Source organism: Phyllobates terribilis, unplaced genomic scaffold (genome assembly GCF_046119375.1).
Source record: "Phyllobates terribilis strain yellow unplaced genomic scaffold, ASM4611937v1 Scaffold_3__8_contigs__length_932513732, whole genome shotgun sequence".
Lineage (NCBI taxonomy): Eukaryota > Metazoa > Chordata > Amphibia > Anura > Dendrobatidae > Phyllobates > Phyllobates terribilis.
The window spans coordinates 596,519,667-596,539,536 of NW_027362763.1; positions in this window are offsets into that span (position 1 = coordinate 596,519,667).

Sequence of the window (19,870 nt, forward strand, 5' to 3'; positions counted from 1 at the left end):
AATGTGTGTGGGTAGAATACATATCCCACGGGGGTAAAATTGAAAAAAGTTTAAAAAAATTCTTTTTTGGACTTAGTCATTTTTCCGGAGTTTATCAGACTTTCAGAGAGGGGAAATGTTAGTGAGCATTCCGATTACAGTTCCATAGCGATTTGCCCGATGAGTTCTTGATATTTAGTCGTTTTCAGCCAATTTTCTGAATTTTTTGAAAATTTCACTTTTTTGTGAAAATATACGCTAAATGAGGGAATAATATGTGTGAGGGTACCCCAGGAGAGTTCCAAATGTGTGTGGGTAGAATACATATCCCACGGGGGTAAAATTGAAAAAAGTTTAAAAAAATTCTTTTTTGGACTTAGTCATTTTTCTGGAGTTTATCAGACTTTCAGAGAGGGGAAATGTTAGTGAGCAGTCCGATTTCAGTTCCATAGCGATTTGCCCGATGAGTTCTTGATATTTAGTCGTTTTCAGCCAATTTTCTGAATTTTTGAAAATTTAACTTTTTTGTGAAAATATCCGCTAAATGAGGGAATAATATGTGTGAGGGTACCCCAGGAGAGTTCCAAATGTGTGTGAGTAGAATACATATCCCACGGGGGTAAAATTGAAAAAAGTTGAAAAAAAATTTTTTTTGGACTTAGTCATTTTTCCGGAGTTTATCAGACTTTCAGAGAGGGGAAATGTCAGTGATCATTCCGATTTCAGTTCCAGAGCGATTCGCCTGATGAGTCCTTGATATTTAGTAGTTTTCAGGGAATTTTCTGAATTTTTGAAAATTTCACTTTTTTGAGAAAATATCCACTAAATGAGGGAATAATATGTGTGAGGGTACCCCAGGAGAGTTCCAAATGTGTGTAGGTAGAATATATATGTCCCACGGGGGTAAAATTGAAAAAATTTAAAAAAAATTCTTTTTTGGACTTAGTCATTTTTCCGGAGTTTATCAGACTTTCAGAGAGGGTAAATGTTACTGAGCATTCCGATTACAGTTCCAGAGCGGTTTGCCCGATGAGTTCTTGATATTTAGTCGTTTTCAGCCAATTTTCTGAATTTTTTGAAAATTTCACTTTTTTGTGAAAATATACGCTAAATGAGGGAATAATATGTGTGAGGGTACCCCAGGAGAGTTCCAAATGTGTGTGGGTAGAATACATATCCCACGGGGGTAAAATTGAAAAAAGTTTTAAATAATTCTTTTTTGGACTTAGTCATTTTTCTGGAGTTTATCAGACTTTCAGAGAGGGGAAATGTTAGTGAGCATTCCAATTTCAGTTCCAGAGCGATTTGCCCGATGAGTTCTTGATATTTAGTCGTTTTCAGCCAATTTTCTGAATTTTTTGAAAATTTCACTTTTTTGTGAAAATATCCGCTAAATGAGGGAATAATATGTGTGAGGGTACCCCAGGAGAGTTCCAAATGTGTGTGGGTAGAATACATATCCCACGGGGGTAAAATTGAAAAAAGTTTAAAAAAATTCTTTTTTGGACTTAGTCATTTTTCTGGAGTTTATCAGACTTTCAGAGAGGGGAAATGTTAGTGAGCAGTGCGATTTCAGTTCCATAGCGATTTGCCCGATGAGTTCTTGATATTTAGTCGTTTTCAGCCAATTTTCTGAATTTTTGAAAATTTAACTTTTTTGTGAAAATATCCGCTAAATGAGGGAATAATATGTGTGAGGGTACCCCAGGAGAGTTCCAAATGTGTGTGAGTAGAATACATATCCCACGGGGGTAAAATTGAAAAAAGTTTAAAAAAATTATTTTTTGGACTTAGTCATTTTTCCGGAGTTTATCAGACTTTCAGAGAGCGGAAATGTCAGTGAGCGTTCCGATTTCAGTTCCAGAGCGATTCGCCTGATGAGTCCTTGATATTTAGTCGTTTTCAGCCAATTTTCTGAATTTTTGAAAATTTCCCTTTTTTGTAAAAATATCCGCTAAATGAGGGAATAATATGTGTGAGGGTACCCCAGGAGAGTTCCAAATGTGTGTGGGGAGAATACATATCCCACGGGGGTAAAATTGAAAAAAGTTTAAAAAAATTCTTTTTTGGACTTAGTCATTTTTCCGGAGTTTATCAGACTTTCAGAGAGGGGAAATGTCAGTGAGCATTCCGATTACAGTTCCATAGCGATTTGCCCGATGAGTTCTTGATATTTAGTCGTTTTCAGCCAATTTTCTGAATTTTTTGAAAATTTCACTTTTTTGTGAAAATATACGCTAAATGAGGGAATAATATGTGTGAGGGTACCCCAGGAGAGTTCCAAATGTGTGTGGGTAGAATACATATCCCACGGGGGTAAAATTGAAAAAAGTTTAAAAAAATTATTTTTTCGACTTAGTCATTTTTCCGGAGTTTATCAGACTTTCAGAGAGCGGAAATGTCAGTGAGCATTCCGATTACAGTTCCAGAGCGACTCGCCCTATGAGTCCTTGATATTTAGTCGTTTTCAGCCAATTTTCTGAATTTTTGAAAATTTCCCTTTTTTGTAAAAATATCCGCTAAATGAAGGAATAATATGTGTGAGGGTACCCCAGGAGAGTTCCAAATGTGTGTGAGTAGAATACATATCCCACGGGGGTAAAATTGAAAAAAGTTTAAAAAAATTCTTTTTTGGACTTAGTCATTTTTCCGGAGTTTATCAGACTTTCAGAGAGCGGAAATGTCAGTGAGCGTTCAGATTTCAGTTCCAGAGCGATTCGCCCTATGAGTCCTTGATATTTAGTCGTTTTCAGCCAATTTTCTGAATTTTTGAAAATTTCACTTTTTTGTGAAAATATCCGCTAAATGAGGGAATAATATGTGTGAGGGTACCCCAGGAGAGTTCCAAATGTGTGTGGGTAGAATACATATCCCACGGGGGTAAAATTGAAAAAAGTTGAAAAAAAATTTTTTTTGGACTTAGTCATTTTTCCGGAGTTTATCAGACTTTCAGAGAGGGGAAATGTCAGTGATCATTCCGATTTCAGTTCCAGAGCGATTCGCCTGATGAGTCCTTGATATTTAGTCGTTTTCAGCCAATTTTCTGAATTTTTGAAAATTTCCCTTTTTTGTAAAAATATCCGCTAAATGAGGGAATAATATGTGTGAGGGTACCCCAGGAGAGTTCCAAATGTGTGTGGGTAGAATACATATCCCACGGGGGTAAAATTGAAAAAAGTTTAAAAAAATTCTTTTTTGGACTTAGTCATTTTTCCGGAGTTTATCAGACTTTCAGAGAGGGGAAATGTCAGTGAACGTTCCGATTTCAGTTCCAGAGCGATTTGCCCGATGAGTCCTTGATATTTAGTCGTTTTCAGCCAATTTTCTGAATTTTTGAAAATTTCACTTTTTTGTAAAAATATCCGCTAAATGAGGGAATATTATGTGTGACTGTACCCCAGGAGAGTTCCAAATGTGTGTGGGTAGAATATATATCCCATGGGGGTAAAATTGAAAAAAGTTTAAAAAAATTCTTTTTTGGACTTAGTCATTTTTCCGGCGTTTATCACACTTTCAGAGAGGGGAAATGTCAGTGAGCATTCCGATTTCAGTTCCAGAGCGATTCGCCTGATGAGTCCTTGATATTTACTCGTTTTCAGCCAATTTTCAGAATTTTTGAAAATTTCACTTTTTTGTGAAAATATCCGCTAAATGAGGGAATAATATGTGTGAGGGTACCCCAGGAGAGTTCCAAATGTGTGTGGGTAGAATACATATCCCACGGGGGTAAAATTGAAAAAAGTTTTAAATAATTCTTTTTTGGACTTAGTCATTTTTCTGGAGTTTATCAGACTTTCAGAGAGGGGAAATGTTAGTGAGCATTCCAATTTCAGTTCCAGAGCGATTTGCCCGATGAGTTCTTGATATTTAGTCGTTTTCAGCCAATTTTCTGAATTTTTTGAAAATTTCACTTTTTTGTGAAAATATCCGCTAAATGAGGGAATAATATGTGTGAGGGTACCCCAGGAGAGTTCCAAATGTGTGTGGGTAGAATACATATCCCACGGGGGTAAAATTGAAAAAAGTTTAAAAAAATTCTTTTTTGGACTTAGTCATTTTTCTGGAGTTTATCAGACTTTCAGAGAGGGGAAATGTTAGTGAGCAGTGCGATTTCAGTTCCATAGCGATTTGCCCGATGAGTTCTTGATATTTAGTCGTTTTCAGCCAATTTTCTGAATTTTTGAAAATTTAACTTTTTTGTGAAAATATCCGCTAAATGAGGGAATAATATGTGTGAGGGTACCCCAGGAGAGTTCCAAATGTGTGTGAGTAGAATACATATCCCACGGGGGTAAAATTGAAAAAAGTTTAAAAAAATTATTTTTTGGACTTAGTCATTTTTCCGGAGTTTATCAGACTTTCAGAGAGCGGAAATGTCAGTGAGCGTTCCGATTTCAGTTCCAGAGCGATTCGCCCGATGAGTCCTTGATATTTAGTCGTTTTCAGCCAATTTTCTGAATTTTTGAAAATTTCACTTTTTTGTAAAAATGTCCGCTAAATGAGGGAATATTATGTGTGACTGTACCCCAGGAGAGTTCCAAATGTGTGTGGGTAGAATATATATCCCATGGGGGTAAAATTGAAAAAAGTTTAAAAAAATTCTTTTTTGGACTTAGTCATTTTTCCGGCGTTTATCACACTTTCAGAGAGGGGAAATGTCAGTGAGCATTCCGATTTCAGTTCCAGAGCGATACGCCTGATGAGTCCTTGATATTTAGTAGTTTTCAGCCAATTTTCATAATTTTTGAAAATTTCACTTTTTTGTAAAAATATCCGCTAAATGAGGGAATAATATGTGTGACTGTACCCCAGGAGAGTTCCAAATGTGTGTGGGTAGAATACATATCCCACGGGGGTAAAATTGAAAAAAGTTGAAAAAAAATTTTTTTTGGACTTAGTCATTTTTCCGGAGTTTATCAGACTTTCAGAGAGGGGAAATGTCAGTGATCATTCCGATTTCAGTTCCAGAGCGATTCGCCTGATGAGTCCTTGATATTTAGTCGTTTTCAGCCAATTTTCTGAATTTTTGAAAATTTCCCTTTTTTGTAAAAATATCCGCTAAATGAGGGAATAATATGTGTGAGGGTACCCCAGGAGAGTTCCAAATGTGTGTGGGGAGAATACATATCCCACGGGGGTAAAATTGAAAAAAGTTTAAAAAAATTCTTTTTTGGACTTAGTCATTTTTCCGGAGTTTATCAGACTTTCAGAGAGGGGAAATGTTAGTGAGCATTCCGATTACAGTTCCATAGCGATTTGCCCGATGAGTTCTTGATATTTAGTCGTTTTCAGCCAATTTTCTGAATTTTTTGAAAATTTCACTTTTTTGGGAAAATATACGCTAAATGAGGGAATAATATGTGTGAGGGTACCCCAGGAGAGTTCCAAATGTGTGTGGGTAGAATACATATCCCACGGGGGTAAAATTGAAAAAAGTTTAAAAAAATTATTTTTTGGACTTAGTCATTTTTCCGGAGTTTATCAGACTTTCAGAGAGCGGAAATGTCAGTGAGCATTCCGATTACAGTTCCAGAGCGACTCGCCCTATGAGTCCTTGATATTTAGTCGTTTTCAGCCAATTTTCTGAATTTTTGAAAATTTCCCTTTTTTGTAAAAATATCCGCTAAATGAAGGAATAATATGTGTGAGGGTACCCCAGGAGAGTTCCAAATGTGTGTGAGTAGAATACATATCCCACGGGGGTAAAATTGAAAAAAGTTTAAAAAAATTCTTTTTTGGACTTAGTCATTTTTCCGGAGTTTATCAGACTTTCAGAGAGCGGAAATGTCAGTGAGCGTTCAGATTTCAGTTCCAGAGCGATTCGCCCTATGAGTCCTTGATATTTAGTCGTTTTCAGCCAATTTTCTGAATTTTTGAAAATTTCACTTTTTTGTGAAAATATCCGCTAAATGAGGGAATAATATGTGTGAGGGTACCCCAGGAGAGTTCCAAATGTGTGTGGATAGAATACATATCCCACGGGGGTAAAATTGAAAAAAGTTGAAAAAAAATTTTTTTTGGACTTAGTCATTTTTCCGGAGTTTATCAGACTTTCAGAGAGGGGAAATGTCAGTGATCATTCCGTTTTCAGTTCCAGAGCGATTCGCCTGATGAGTCCTTGATATTTAGTCGTTTTCAGCCAATTTTCTGAATTTTTGAAAATTTCACTTTTTTGTAAAAATATCCGCTAAATGAGGGAATAATATGTGTGAGGGTACCCCAGGAGAGTTCCAAATGTGTGTGGGTAGAATACATATCCCACGGGGGTAAAATTGAAAAAAGTTTAAAAAAATTCTTTTTTGGACTTAGTCATTTTTCCGGAGTTTATCAGACTTTCAGAGAGGGGAAATGTCAGTGAACGTTCCGATTTCAGTTCCAGAGCGATTTGCCCGATGAGTCCTTGATATTTAGTAGTTTTCAGCCAATTTTCATAATTTTTGAAAATTTCACTTTTTTGTAAAAATATCCGCTAAATGAGGGAATAATATGTGTGACTGTACCCCAGGAGAGTTCCAAATGTGTGTGGGTAGAATATATACCCCATGGGGGTAAAATTGAAGAAAGTTTAAAAAAATTCTTTTTTGGACTTAGTCATTTTTCCGGCGTTTATCACACTTTCAGAGAGGGGAAATGTCAGTGAGCATTCCGATTTCAGTTCCAGAGCGATTCGCCTGATGAGTCCTTGATATTTAGTCGTTTTCAGCCAATTTTCAGAATTTTTGAAAATTTCACTTTTTTGTGAAAATATCCGCTAAATGAGGGAATAATATGTGTGAGGGTACCCCAGGAGAGTTCCAAATGTGTGTGGGTAGAATACATATCCCACGGGGGTAAAATTGAAAAAAGTTTTAAAAAATTCTTTTTTGGACTTAGTCATTTTTCTGGAGTTTATCAGACTTTCAGAGAGGGGAAATGTTAGTGAGCATTCCAATTTCAGTTCCAGAGCGATTTGCCCGATGAGTTCTTGATATTTAGTCGTTTTCAGCCAATTTTCTGAATTTTTTGAAAATTTCACTTTTTTGTGAAAATATCCGCTAAATGAGGGAATAATATGTGTGAGGGTACCCCAGGAGAGTTCCAAATGTGTGTGGGTAGAATACATATCCCACGGGGGTAAAATTGAAAAAAGTTTAAAAAAATTCTTTTTTGGACTTAGTCATTTTTCCGGAGTTTATCAGACTTTCAGAGAGGGGAAATGTTAGTGAGCATTCCGATTACAGTTCCATAGCGATTTGCCCGATGAGTTCTTGATATTTAGTCATTTTCAGCCAATTTTCTGAATTTTTTGAAAATTTCACTTTTTTGTGAAAATATACGCTAAATGAGGGAATAATATGTGTGAGGGTACCCCAGGAGAGTTCCAAATGTGTGTGGGTAGAATACATATCCCACGGGGGTAAAATTGAAAAAAGTTTAAAAAAATTCTTTTTTGGACTTAGTCATTTTTCCGGAGTTTATCAGACTTTCAGAGAGCGGAAATGTCAGTGAGCGTTCAGATTTCAGTTCCAGAGCGATTCGCCCTATGAGTCCTTGATATTTAGTCGTTTTCAGCCAATTTTCTGAATTTTTGAAAATTTCACTTTTTTGTGAAAATATCCGCTAAATGAGGGAATAATATGTGTGAGGGTACCCCAGGAGAGTTCCAAATGTGTGTGGGTAGAATACATATCCCACGGGGGTAAAATTGAAAAAAGTTGAAAAAAAATTTTTTTTGGACTTAGTCATTTTTCCGGAGTTTATCAGACTTTCAGAGAGGGGAAATGTCAGTGATCATTCCGATTTCAGTTCCAGAGCGATTCGCCTGATGAGTCCTTGATATTTAGTCGTTTTCAGCCAATTTTCTGAATTTTTGAAAATTTCCCTTTTTTGTAAAAATATCCGCTAAATGAGGGAATAATATGTGTGAGGGTACCCCAGGAGAGTTCCAAATGTGTGTGGGTAGAATACATATCCCACGGGGGTAAAATTGAAAAAAGTTTAAAAAAATTCTTTTTTGGACTTAGTCATTTTTCCGGAGTTTATCAGACTTTCAGAGAGGGGAAATGTTAGTGAGCATTCCGATTACAGTTCCATAGCGATTTGCCCGATGAGTTCTTGATATTTAGTCGTTTTCAGCCAATTTTCTGAATTTTTTGAAAATTTCACTTTTTTGTGAAAATATATGCTAAATGAGGGAATAATATGTGTGAGGGTACCCCAGGAGAGTTCCAAATGTGTGTGGGTAGAATACATATCCCACGGGGGTAAAATTGAAAAAAGTTTAAAAAAATTATTTTTTGGACTTAGTCATTTTTCCGGAGTTTATCAGACTTTCAGAGAGCGGAAATGTCAGTGAGCATTCCGATTACAGTTCCAGAGCGACTCGCCCTATGAGTCCTTGATATTTAGTCGTTTTCAGCCAATTTTCTGAATTTTTGAAAATTTCCCTTTTTTGTAAAAATATCCGCTAAATGAAGGAATAATATGTGTGAGGGTACCCCAGGAGAGTTCCAAATGTGTGTGAGTAGAATACATATCCCACGGGGGTAAAATTGAAAAAAGTTTAAAAAAATTCTTTTTTGGACTTAGTCATTTTTCCGGAGTTTATCAGACTTTCAGAGAGCGGAAATGTCAGTGAGCGTTCAGATTTCAGTTCCAGAGCGATTCGCCCTATGAGTCCTTGATATTTAGTCGTTTTCAGCCAATTTTCTGAATTTTTGAAAATTTCACTTTTTTGTGAAAATATCCGCTAAATGAGGGAATAATATGTGTGAGGGTACCCCAGGAGAGTTCCAAATGTGTGTGGGTAGAATACATATCCCACGGGGGTAAAATTGAAAAAAGTTGAAAAAAAATTTTTTTTGGACTTAGTCATTTTTCCGGAGTTTATCAGACTTTCAGAGAGGGGAAATGTCAGTGATCATTCCGATTTCAGTTCCAGAGCGATTCGCCTGATGAGTCCTTGATATTTAGTCGTTTTCAGCCAATTTTCTGAATTTTTGAAAATTTCCCTTTTTTGTAAAAATATCCGCTAAATGAGGGAATAATATGTGTGAGGGTACCCCAGGAGAGTTCCAAATGTGTGTGGGTAGAATACATATCCCACGGGGGTAAAATTGAAAAAAGTTTAAAAAAATTCTTTTTTGGACTTAGTCATTTTTCCGGAGTTTATCAGACTTTCAGAGAGGGGAAATGTCAGTGAACGTTCCGATTTCAGTTCCAGAGCGATTTGCCCGATGAGTCCTTGATATTTAGTCGTTTTCAGCCAATTTTCTGAATTTTTGAAAATTTCACTTTTTTGTAAAAATGTCCGCTAAATGAGGGAATATTATGTGTGACTGTACCCCAGGAGAGTTCCAAATGTGTGTGGGTAGAATATATATCCCATGGGGGTAAAATTGAAAAAAGTTTAAAAAAATTCTTTTTTGGACTTAGTCATTTTTCCGGCGTTTATCACACTTTCAGAGAGGGGAAATGTCAGTGAGCATTCCGATTTCAGTTCCAGAGCGATACGCCTGATGAGTCCTTGATATTTAGTAGTTTTCAGCCAATTTTCATAATTTTTGAAAATTTCACTTTTTTGTAAAAATATCCGCTAAATGAGGGAATAATATGTGTGACTGTACCCCAGGAGAGTTCCAAATGTGTGTGGGGAGAATACATATCCCACGGGGGTAAAATTGAAAAAAGTTTAAAAAAATTCTTTTTTGGACTTAGTCATTTTTCCGGAGTTTATCAGACTTTCAGAGAGGGGAAATGTTAGTGAGCATTCCGATTACAGTTCCATAGCGATTTGCCCGATGAGTTCTTGATATTTAGTCGTTTTCAGCCAATTTTCTGAATTTTTTGAAAATTTCACTTTTTTGTGAAAATATACGCTAAATGAGGGAATAATATGTGTGAGGGTACCCCAGGAGAGTTCCAAATGTGTGTGGGTAGAATACATATCCCACGGGGGTAAAATTGAAAAAAGTTTAAAAAAATTCTTTTTTGGACTTAGTCATTTTTCCGGAGTTTATCAGACTTTCAGAGAGCGGAAATGTCAGTGAGCATTCCGATTACAGTTCCAGAGCGACTCGCCCTATGAGTCCTTGATATTTAGTCGTTTTCAGCCAATTTTCTGAATTTTTGAAAATTTCCCTTTTTTGTAAAAATATCCGCTAAATGAAGGAATAATATGTGTGAGGGTACCCCAGGAGAGTTCCAAATGTGTGTGAGTAGAATACATATCCCACGGGGGTAAAATTGAAAAAAGTTTAAAAAAATTCTTTTTTGGACTTAGTCATTTTTCCGGAGTTTATCAGACTTTCAGAGAGCGGAAATGTCAGTGAGCGTTCAGATTTCAGTTCCAGAGCGATTCGCCCTATGAGTCCTTGATATTTAGTCGTTTTCAGCCAATTTTCTGAATTTTTGAAAATTTCACTTTTTTGTGAAAATATCCGCTAAATGAGGGAATAATATGTGTGAGGGTACCCCAGGAGAGTTCCAAATGTGTGTGGGTAGAATACATATCCCACGGTAGTAAAATTGAAAAAAGTTGAAAAAAAATTTTTTTTGGACTTAGTCATTTTTCCGGAGTTTATCAGACTTTCAGAGAGGGGAAATGTCAGTGATCATTCCGTTTTCAGTTCCAGAGCGATTCGCCTGATGAGTCCTTGATATTTAGTCGTTTTCAGCCAATTTTCTGAATTTTTTGAAAATTTCACTTTTTTGTGAAAATATACGCTAAATGAGGGAATAATATGTGTGAGGGTACCCCAGGAGAGTTCCAAATGTGTGTGGGTAGAATACATATCCCACGGGGGTAAAATTGAAAAAAGTTTAAAAAAATTATTTTTTGGACTTAGTCATTTTTCCGGAGTTTATCAGACTTTCAGAGAGCGGAAATGTCAGTGAGCATTCCGATTACAGTTCCAGAGCGACTCGCCCTATGAGTCCTTGATATTTAGTCGTTTTCAGCCAATTTTCTGAATTTTTGAAAATTTACCTTTTTTGTAAAAATATCCGCTAAATGAAGGAATAATATGTGTGAGGGTACCCCAGGAGAGTTTCAAATGTGTGTGAGTAGAATACATATCCCACGGGGGTAAAATTGAAAAAAGTTTAAAAAAATTCTTTTTTGGACTTAGTCATTTTTCCGGAGTTTATCAGACTTTCAGAGAGCGGAAATGTCAGTGAACGTTCCGATTTCAGTTCCAGAGCGATTTGCCCGATGAGTCCTTGATATTTAGTAGTTTTCAGCCAATTTTCATAATTTTTGAAAATTTCACTTTTTTGTAAAAATATCCGCTAAATGAGGGAATAATATGTGTGACTGTACCCCAGGAGAGTTCCAAATGTGTGTGGGTAGAATATATACCCCATGGGGGTAAAATTGAAGAAAGTTTAAAAAAATTCTTTTTTGGACTTAGTCATTTTTCCGGCGTTTATCACACTTTCAGAGAGGGGAAATGTCAGTGAGCATTCCGATTTCAGTTCCAGAGCGATTCGCCTGATGAGTCCTTGATATTTAGTCGTTTTCAGCCAATTTTCAGAATTTTTGAAAATTTCACTTTTTTGTGAAAATATCCGCTAAATGAGGGAATAATATGTGTGAGGGTACCCCAGGAGAGTTCCAAATGTGTGTGGGTAGAATACATATCCCACGGGGGTAAAATTGAAAAAAGTTTTAAAAAATTCTTTTTTGGACTTAGTCATTTTTCTGGAGTTTATCAGACTTTCAGAGAGGGGAAATGTTAGTGAGCATTCCAATTTCAGTTCCAGAGCGATTTGCCCGATGAGTTCTTGATATTTAGTCGTTTTCAGCCAATTTTCTGAATTTTTTGAAAATTTCACTTTTTTGTGAAAATATCCGCTAAATGAGGGAATAATATGTGTGAGGGTACCCCAGGAGAGTTCCAAATGTGTGTGGGTAGAATACATATCCCACGGGGGTAAAATTGAAAAAAGTTTAAAAAAATTCTTTTTTGGACTTAGTCATTTTTCTGGAGTTTATCAGACTTTCAGAGAGGGGAAATGTTAGTGAGCAGTCCGATTTCAGTTCCAGAGCGATTTGCCCGATGAGTTCTTGATATTTAGTCGTTTTCAGCCAATTTTCTGAATTTTTGAAAATTTAACTTTTTTGTAAAAATATCCGCTAAATGAGGGAATATTATGTGTGACTGTACCCCAGGAGAGTTCCAAATGTGTGTGGGTAGAATATATATCCCATGGGGGTAAAATTGAAAAAAGTTTAAAAAAATTAATTTTTGGACTTAGTCATTTTTCCGGAGTTTATCACACTTTCAGAGAGGGGAAATGTCAGTAAGCATTCCGATTTCAGTTCCAGAGCGATTCGCCTGATGAGTCCTTGATATTTAATAGTTTTCAACCAATTTTCATAATTTTTGAAAATTTCACTTTTTTGTAAAAATATCCGCTAAATGAGGGAATAATATGTGTGACTGTACCCCAGGAGTGTTCCAAATGTGTGTGGGTAGAATATATACCCCATGGGGGTAAAATTGAAAAAAGTTTAAAAAAATTCTTTTTTGGACTTAGTCATTTTTCCGGCGTTTATCACACTTTCAGAGACGGGAAATGCCAGTGAGCATTCCGATTTCAGTTCCAGAGCGATTCGCCTGATGAGTCCTTGATATTTAGTCGTTTTCAGCCAATTTTCAGAATTTTTGAAAATTTCACTTTTTTGTGAAAATATCCGCTAAATGAGGGAATAATATGTGTGAGGGTACCCCAGGAGAGTTCCAAATGTGTGTGGGTAGAATACATATCCCACGGGGGTAAAATTGAAAAAAGTTTAAAAAAATTCTTTTTTGGACTTAGTCATTTTTCCGGAGTTTATCAGACTTTCAGAGAGGGGAAATGTCAGTGATCATTCCGATTTCAGTTCCAGAGCGATTCGCCTGATGAGTCCTTGATATTTAGTCGTTTTCAGCCAATTTTCTGAATTTTTGAAAATTTCCCTTTTTTGTAAAAATATCCACTGAATGAGGGAATAATATGTGTGAGGGTACCCCAGGAGAGTTCCAAATGTGTGTGGGTAGAATACATATCCCACGGGGGTAAAATTGAAAAAAGTTTAAAAAAATTCTTTTTTGGACTTAGTCATTTTTCCGGAGTTTATCAGACTTTCAGAGAGGGGAAATGTTAGTGAGCATTCCGATTACAGTTCCATAGCGATTTGCCCGATGAGTTCTTGATATTTAGTCGTTTTCAGCCAATTTTCTGAATTTTTTGAAAATTTCACTTTTTTGTGAAAATATACGCTAAATGAGGGAATAATATGTGTGAGGGTACCCCAGGAGAGTTCCAAATGTGTGTGGGTAGAATATATATGTCCCACGGGGGTAAAATTGAAAAAAGTTTGAAAAAAATTTTTTTTGGACTTAGTCATTTTTCCGGAGTTTATCAGACTTTCAGAGAGGGGAAATGTCAGTGAATGTTCCGATTTCAGTTCCAGAGCGATTTGCCCGATGAGTCCTTGATATTTAGTCGTTTTCAGCCAATTTTCTGAATTTTTGAAAATTTCACTTTTTTGTGAAAATATCCGCTAAATGAGGGAATAATATGTGTGAGGGTACCCCAGGAGAGTTCCAAATGTGTGTGGGTAGAATACATATCCCACGGGGGTAAAATTGAAAAAAGTTTTAAAAAATTCTTTTTTGGACTTAGTCATTTTTCTGGAGTTTATCAGACTTTCAGAGAGGGGAAATGTTAGTGAGCATTCCAATTTCAGTTCCAGAGCGATTCGCCCTATGAGTCCTTGATATTTAGTCGTTTTCAGCCAATTTTCTGAATTTTTGAAAATTTCACTTTTTTGTGAAAATATCCACTGAATGAGGGAATAATATGTGTGAGGGTACCCCAGGAGAGTTCCAAATGTGTGTGGGTAGAATACATATCCCACGGGGGTAAAATTGAAAAAAGTTTAAAAAAATTCTTTTTTGGACTTAGTCATTTTTCCGGCGTTTATCACACTTTCAGAGACGGGAAATGCCAGTGAGCATTCCGATTTCAGTTCCAGAGCGATTCGCCTGATGAGTCCTTGATATTTAGTCGTTTTCAGCCAATTTTCAAAATTTTTGAAAATTTCACTTTTTTGTGAAAATATCCGCTAAATGAGGGAATAATATGTGTGAGGGTACCCCAGGAGAGTTCCAAATGTGTGTGGGTAGAATACATATCCCACGGGGGTAAAATTGAAAAAAGTTTTAAAAAATTCTTTTTTGGACTTAGTCATTTTTCTGGAGTTTATCAGACTTTCAGAGAGGGGAAATGTTAGTGAGCATTCCAATTTCAGTTCCAGAGCGATTTGCCCTATGAGTCCTTGATATTTAGTCGTTTTCAGCCAATTTTCTGAATTTTTGAAAATTTCACTTTTTTGTGAAAATATCCGCCAAAAAGGGGGATTAATATGTGTGAGGGTACCCCAGGAGAGTTCCAAATGTGTGTGGGTAGAATACATATCCCACGGGGGTAAAATTGAAAAAAGTTGAAAAAAAATTTTTTTTGGACTTAGTCATTTTTCCGGAGTTTATCAGACTTTCAGAGAGGGGAAATGTCAGTGATCATTCCGATTTCAGTTCCAGAGCGATTCGCCTGATGAGTCCTTGATATTTAATAGTTTTCAACCAATTTTCATAATTTTTGAAAATTTCACTTTTTTGTAAAAATATCCGCTAAATGAGGGAATATTATGTGTGACTGTACCCCAGGAGAGTTCCAAATGTGTGTGGGTAGAATATATACCCCATGGGGGTAAAATTGAAAAAAGTTTAAAAAAATTCTTTTTTGGACTTAGTCATTTTTCCGGCGTTTATCACACTTTCAGAGACGGGAAATGCCAGTGAGCATTCCGATTTCAGTTCCAGAGCGATTCGCCTGATGAGTCCTTGATATTTAGTCGTTTTCAGCCAATTTTCAGAATTTTTGAAAATTTCACTTTTTTGTGAAAATATCCGCTAAATGAGGGAATAATATGTGTGAGGGTACCCCAGGAGAGTTCCAAATGTGTGTGGGTAGAATACATATCCCACGGGGGTAAAATTGAAAAAAGTTGAAAAAAAATTCTTTTTTGGACTTAGTCATTTTTCTGGAGTTTATCAGACTTTCAGAGAGGGGAAATGTTAGTGAGCATTCCAATTTCAGTTCCAGAGCGATTCGCCCTATGAGTCCTTGATATTTAGTCGTTTTCAGCCAATTTTCTGAATTTTTGAAAATTTCACTTTTTTGTGAAAATATCCGCTAAATGAGGGAATAATATGTGTGAGGGTACCCCAGGAGAGTTCCAAATGTGTGTGGGTAGAATACATATCCCACGGGGGTAAAATTGAAAAAAGTTGAAAAAAAAATTTTTTTGGACTTAGTCATTTTTCCGGAGTTTATCAGACTTTCAGAGAGGGGAAATGTCAGTGATCATTCCGATTTCAGTTCCAGAGCGATTCGCCTGATGAGTCCTTGATATTTAGTCGTTTTCAGCCAATTTTCTGAATTTTTGAAAATTTCCCTTTTTTGTAAAAATATCCGCTAAATGAGGGAATAATATGTGTGAGGGTACCCCAGGAGAGTTCCAAATGTGTGTGGGTAGAATACATATCCCACGGGGGTAAAATTGAAAAAAGTTTAAAAAAATTCTTTTTTGGACTTAGTCATTTTTCCGGAGTTTATCAGACTTTCAGAGAGGGGAAATGTTAGTGAGCATTCCGATTTCAGTTCCAGAGCGATTCGCCCTATGAGTCCTTGATATTTAGTCGTTTTCAGCCAATTTTCTGAATTTTTGAAAATTTCACTTTTTTGTGAAAATATCCGCTAAATGAGGGAATAATATGTGTGAGGGTACCCCAGGAGAGTTCCAAATGTGTGTGGGTAGAATACATATCCCACGGGGGTAAAATTGAAAAAAGTTGAAAAAAATTTTTTTTTGGACTTAGTCATTTTTCCGGAGTTTATCAGACTTTCAGAGAGGGGAAATGTCAGTGATCATTCCGATTTCAGTTCCAGAGCGATTCGCCTGATGAGTCCTTGATATTTAGTCGTTTTCAGCCAATTTTCTGAATTTTTGAAAATTTCCCTTTTTTGTAAAAATATCCGCTAAATGAGGGAATAATATGTGTGAGGGTACCCCAGGAGAGTTCCAAATGTGTGTGGGTAGAATACATATCCCACGGGGGTAAAATTGAAAAAAGTTTAAAAAAATTCTTTTTTGGACTTAGTCATTTTTCCGGAGTTTATCAGACTTTCAGAGAGGGGAAATGTCACTGAACGTTCCGATTTCAGTTCCAGAGCGATTTGCCCGATGAGTCCTTGATATTTAGTCGTTTTCAGCCAATTTTCTGAATTTTTGAAAATTTCACTTTTTTGTAAAAATGTCCGCTAAATGAGGGAATATTATGTGTGACTGTACCCCAGGAGAGTTCCAAATGTGTGTGGGTAGAATATATATCCCATGGGGGTAAAATTGAAAAAAGTTTAAAAAAATTCTTTTTTGGACTTAGTCATTTTTCCGGCGTTTATCACACTTTCAGAGAGGGGAAATGTCAGTGAGCATTCCGATTTCAGTTCCAGAGCGATTCGCCTGATGAGTCCTTGATATTTAGTAGTTTTCAGCCAATTTTCATAAATTTTGAAAATTTCACTTTTTTGTAAAAATATCCGCTAAATGAGGGAATAATATGTGTGAGGGTACCCCAGGAGAGTTCCAAATGTGTGTGGGTAGATTACATATCCCACGGGGGTAAAATTGAAAAAAGTTTAAAAAAATTCTTTTTTGGACTTAGTCATTTTTCCGGCGTTTATCACACTTTCAGAGACGGGAAATGCCAGTGAGCATTCCGATTTCAGTTCCAGAGCGATTCGCCTGATGAGTCCTTGATATTTAGTCGTTTTCAGCCAATTTTCAAAATTTTTGAAAATTTCACTTTTTTGTGAAAATATCCGCTAAATGAGGGAATAATATGTGTGAGGGTACCCCAGGAGAGTTCCAAATGTGTGTGGGTAGAATACATATCCCACGGGGGTAAAATTGAAAAAAGTTTTAAAAAATTCTTTTTTGGACTTAGTCATTTTTCTGGAGTTTATCAGACTTTCAGAGAGGGGAAATGTTAGTGAGCATTCCAATTTCAGTTCCAGAGCGATTTGCCCTATGAGTCCTTGATATTTAGTCGTTTTCAGCCAATTTTCTGAATTTTTGAAAATTTCACTTTTTTGTGAAAATATCCGCCAAAAAGGGGGATTAATATGTGTGAGGGTACCCCAGGAGAGTTCCAAATGTGTGTGGGTAGAATACATATCCCACGGGGGTAAAATTGAAAAAAGTTGAAAAAAAATTTTTTTTGGACTTAGTCATTTTTCCGGAGTTTATCAGACTTTCAGAGAGGGGAAATGTCAGTGATCATTCCGATTTCAGTTCCAGAGCGATTCGCCTGATGAGTCCTTGATATTTAATAGTTTTCAACCAATTTTCATAATTTTTGAAAATTTCACTTTTTTGTAAAAATATCCGCTAAATGAGGGAATATTATGTGTGACTGTACCCCAGGAGAGTTCCAAATGTGTGTGGGTAGAATATATACCCCATGGGGGTAAAATTGAAAAAAGTTTAAAAAAATTCTTTTTTGGACTTAGTCATTTTTCCGGCGTTTATCACACTTTCAGAGACGGGAAATGCCAGTGAGCATTCCGATTTCAGTTCCAGAGCGATTCGCCTGATGAGTCCTTGATATTTAGTCGTTTTCAGCCAATTTTCAGAATTTTTGAAAATTTCACTTTTTTGTGAAAATATCCGCTAAATGAGGGAATAATATGTGTGAGGGTACCCCAGGAGAGTTCCAAATGTGTGTGGGTAGAATACATATCCCACGGGGGTAAAATTGAAAAAAGTTGAAAAAAAATTCTTTTTTGGACTTAGTCATTTTTCTGGAGTTTATCAGACTTTCAGAGAGGGGAAATGTTAGTGAGCATTCCAATTTCAGTTCCAGAGCGATTCGCCCTATGAGTCCTTGATATTTAGTCGTTTTCAGCCAATTTTCTGAATTTTTGAAAATTTCACTTTTTTGTGAAAATATCCGCTAAATGAGGGAATAATATGTGTGAGGGTACCCCAGGAGAGTTCCAAATGTGTGTGGGTAGAATACATATCCCACGGGGGTAAAATTGAAAAAAGTTGAAAAAAAAATTTTTTTGGACTTAGTCATTTTTCCGGAGTTTATCAGACTTTCAGAGAGGGGAAATGTCAGTGATCATTCCGATTTCAGTTCCAGAGCGATTCGCCTGATGAGTCCTTGATATTTAGTCGTTTTCAGCCAATTTTCTGAATTTTTGAAAATTTCCCTTTTTTGTAAAAATATCCGCTAAATGAGGGAATAATATGTGTGAGGGTACCCCAGGAGAGTTCCAAATGTGTGTGGGTAGAATACATATCCCACGGGGGTAAAATTGAAAAAAGTTTAAAAAAATTCTTTTTTGGACTTAGTCATTTTTCCGGAGTTTATCAGACTTTCAGAGAGGGGAAATGTTAGTGAGCATTCCGATTTCAGTTCCAGAGCGATTCGCCCTATGAGTCCTTGATATTTAGTCGTTTTCAGCCAATTTTCTGAATTTTTGAAAATTTCACTTTTTTGTGAAAATATCCGCTAAATGAGGGAATAATATGTGTGAGGGTACCCCAGGAGAGTTCCAAATGTGTGTGGGTAGAATACATATCCCACGGGGGTAAAATTGAAAAAAGTTGAAAAAAATTTTTTTTTGGACTTAGTCATTTTTCCGGAGTTTATCAGACTTTCAGAGAGGGGAAATGTCAGTGATCATTCCGATTTCAGTTCCAGAGCGATTCGCCTGATGAGTCCTTGATATTTAGTCGTTTTCAGCCAATTTTCTGAATTTTTGAAAATTTCCCTTTTTTGTAAAAATATCCGCTAAATGAGGGAATAATATGTGTGAGGGTACCCCAGGAGAGTTCCAAATGTGTGTGGGTAGAATACATATCCCACGGGGGTAAAATTGAAAAAAGTTTAAAAAAATTCTTTTTTGGACTTAGTCATTTTTCCGGAGTTTATCAGACTTTCAGAGAGGGGAAATGTCACTGAACGTTCCGATTTCAGTTCCAGAGCGATTTGCCCGATGAGTCCTTGATATTTAGTCGTTTTCAGCCAATTTTCTGAATTTTTGAAAATTTCACTTTTTTGTAAAAATGTCCGCTAAATGAGGGAATATTATGTGTGACTGTACCCCAGGAGAGTTCCAAATGTGTGTGGGTAGAATATATATCCCATGGGGGTAAAATTGAAAAAAGTTTAAAAAAATTCTTTTTTGGACTTAGTCATTTTTCCGGCGTTTATCACACTTTCAGAGAGGGGAAATGTCAGTGAGCATTCCGATTTCAGTTCCAGAGCGATTCGCCTGATGAGTCCTTGATATTTAGTAGTTTTCAGCCAATTTTCATAAATTTTGAAAATTTCACTTTTTTGTAAAAATATCCGCTAAATGAGGGAATAATATGTGTGAGGGTACCCCAGGAGAGTTCCAAATGTGTGTGGGTAGATTACATATCCCACGGGGGTAAAATTGAAAAAAGTTTAAAAAAATTCTTTTTTGGACTTAGTCATTTTTCCGGAGTTTATCAGACTTTCAGAGAGGGGAAATGTTAGTGAGCATTCCGATTACAGTTCCATAGCGATTTGCCCGATGAGTTCTTGATATTTAGTCATTTTCAGCCAATTTTCTGAATTTTTTGAAAATTTCACTTTTTTGTGAAAATATACGCTAAATGAGGGAATAATATGTGTGAGGGTACCCCAGGAGAGTTCCAAATGAGTGTGGGTAGAATACATATCCCACGGGGGTAAAATTGAAAAAAGTTTAAAAAAATTATTTTTTGGACTTAGTCATTTTTCCGGAGTTTATCAGACTTTCAGAG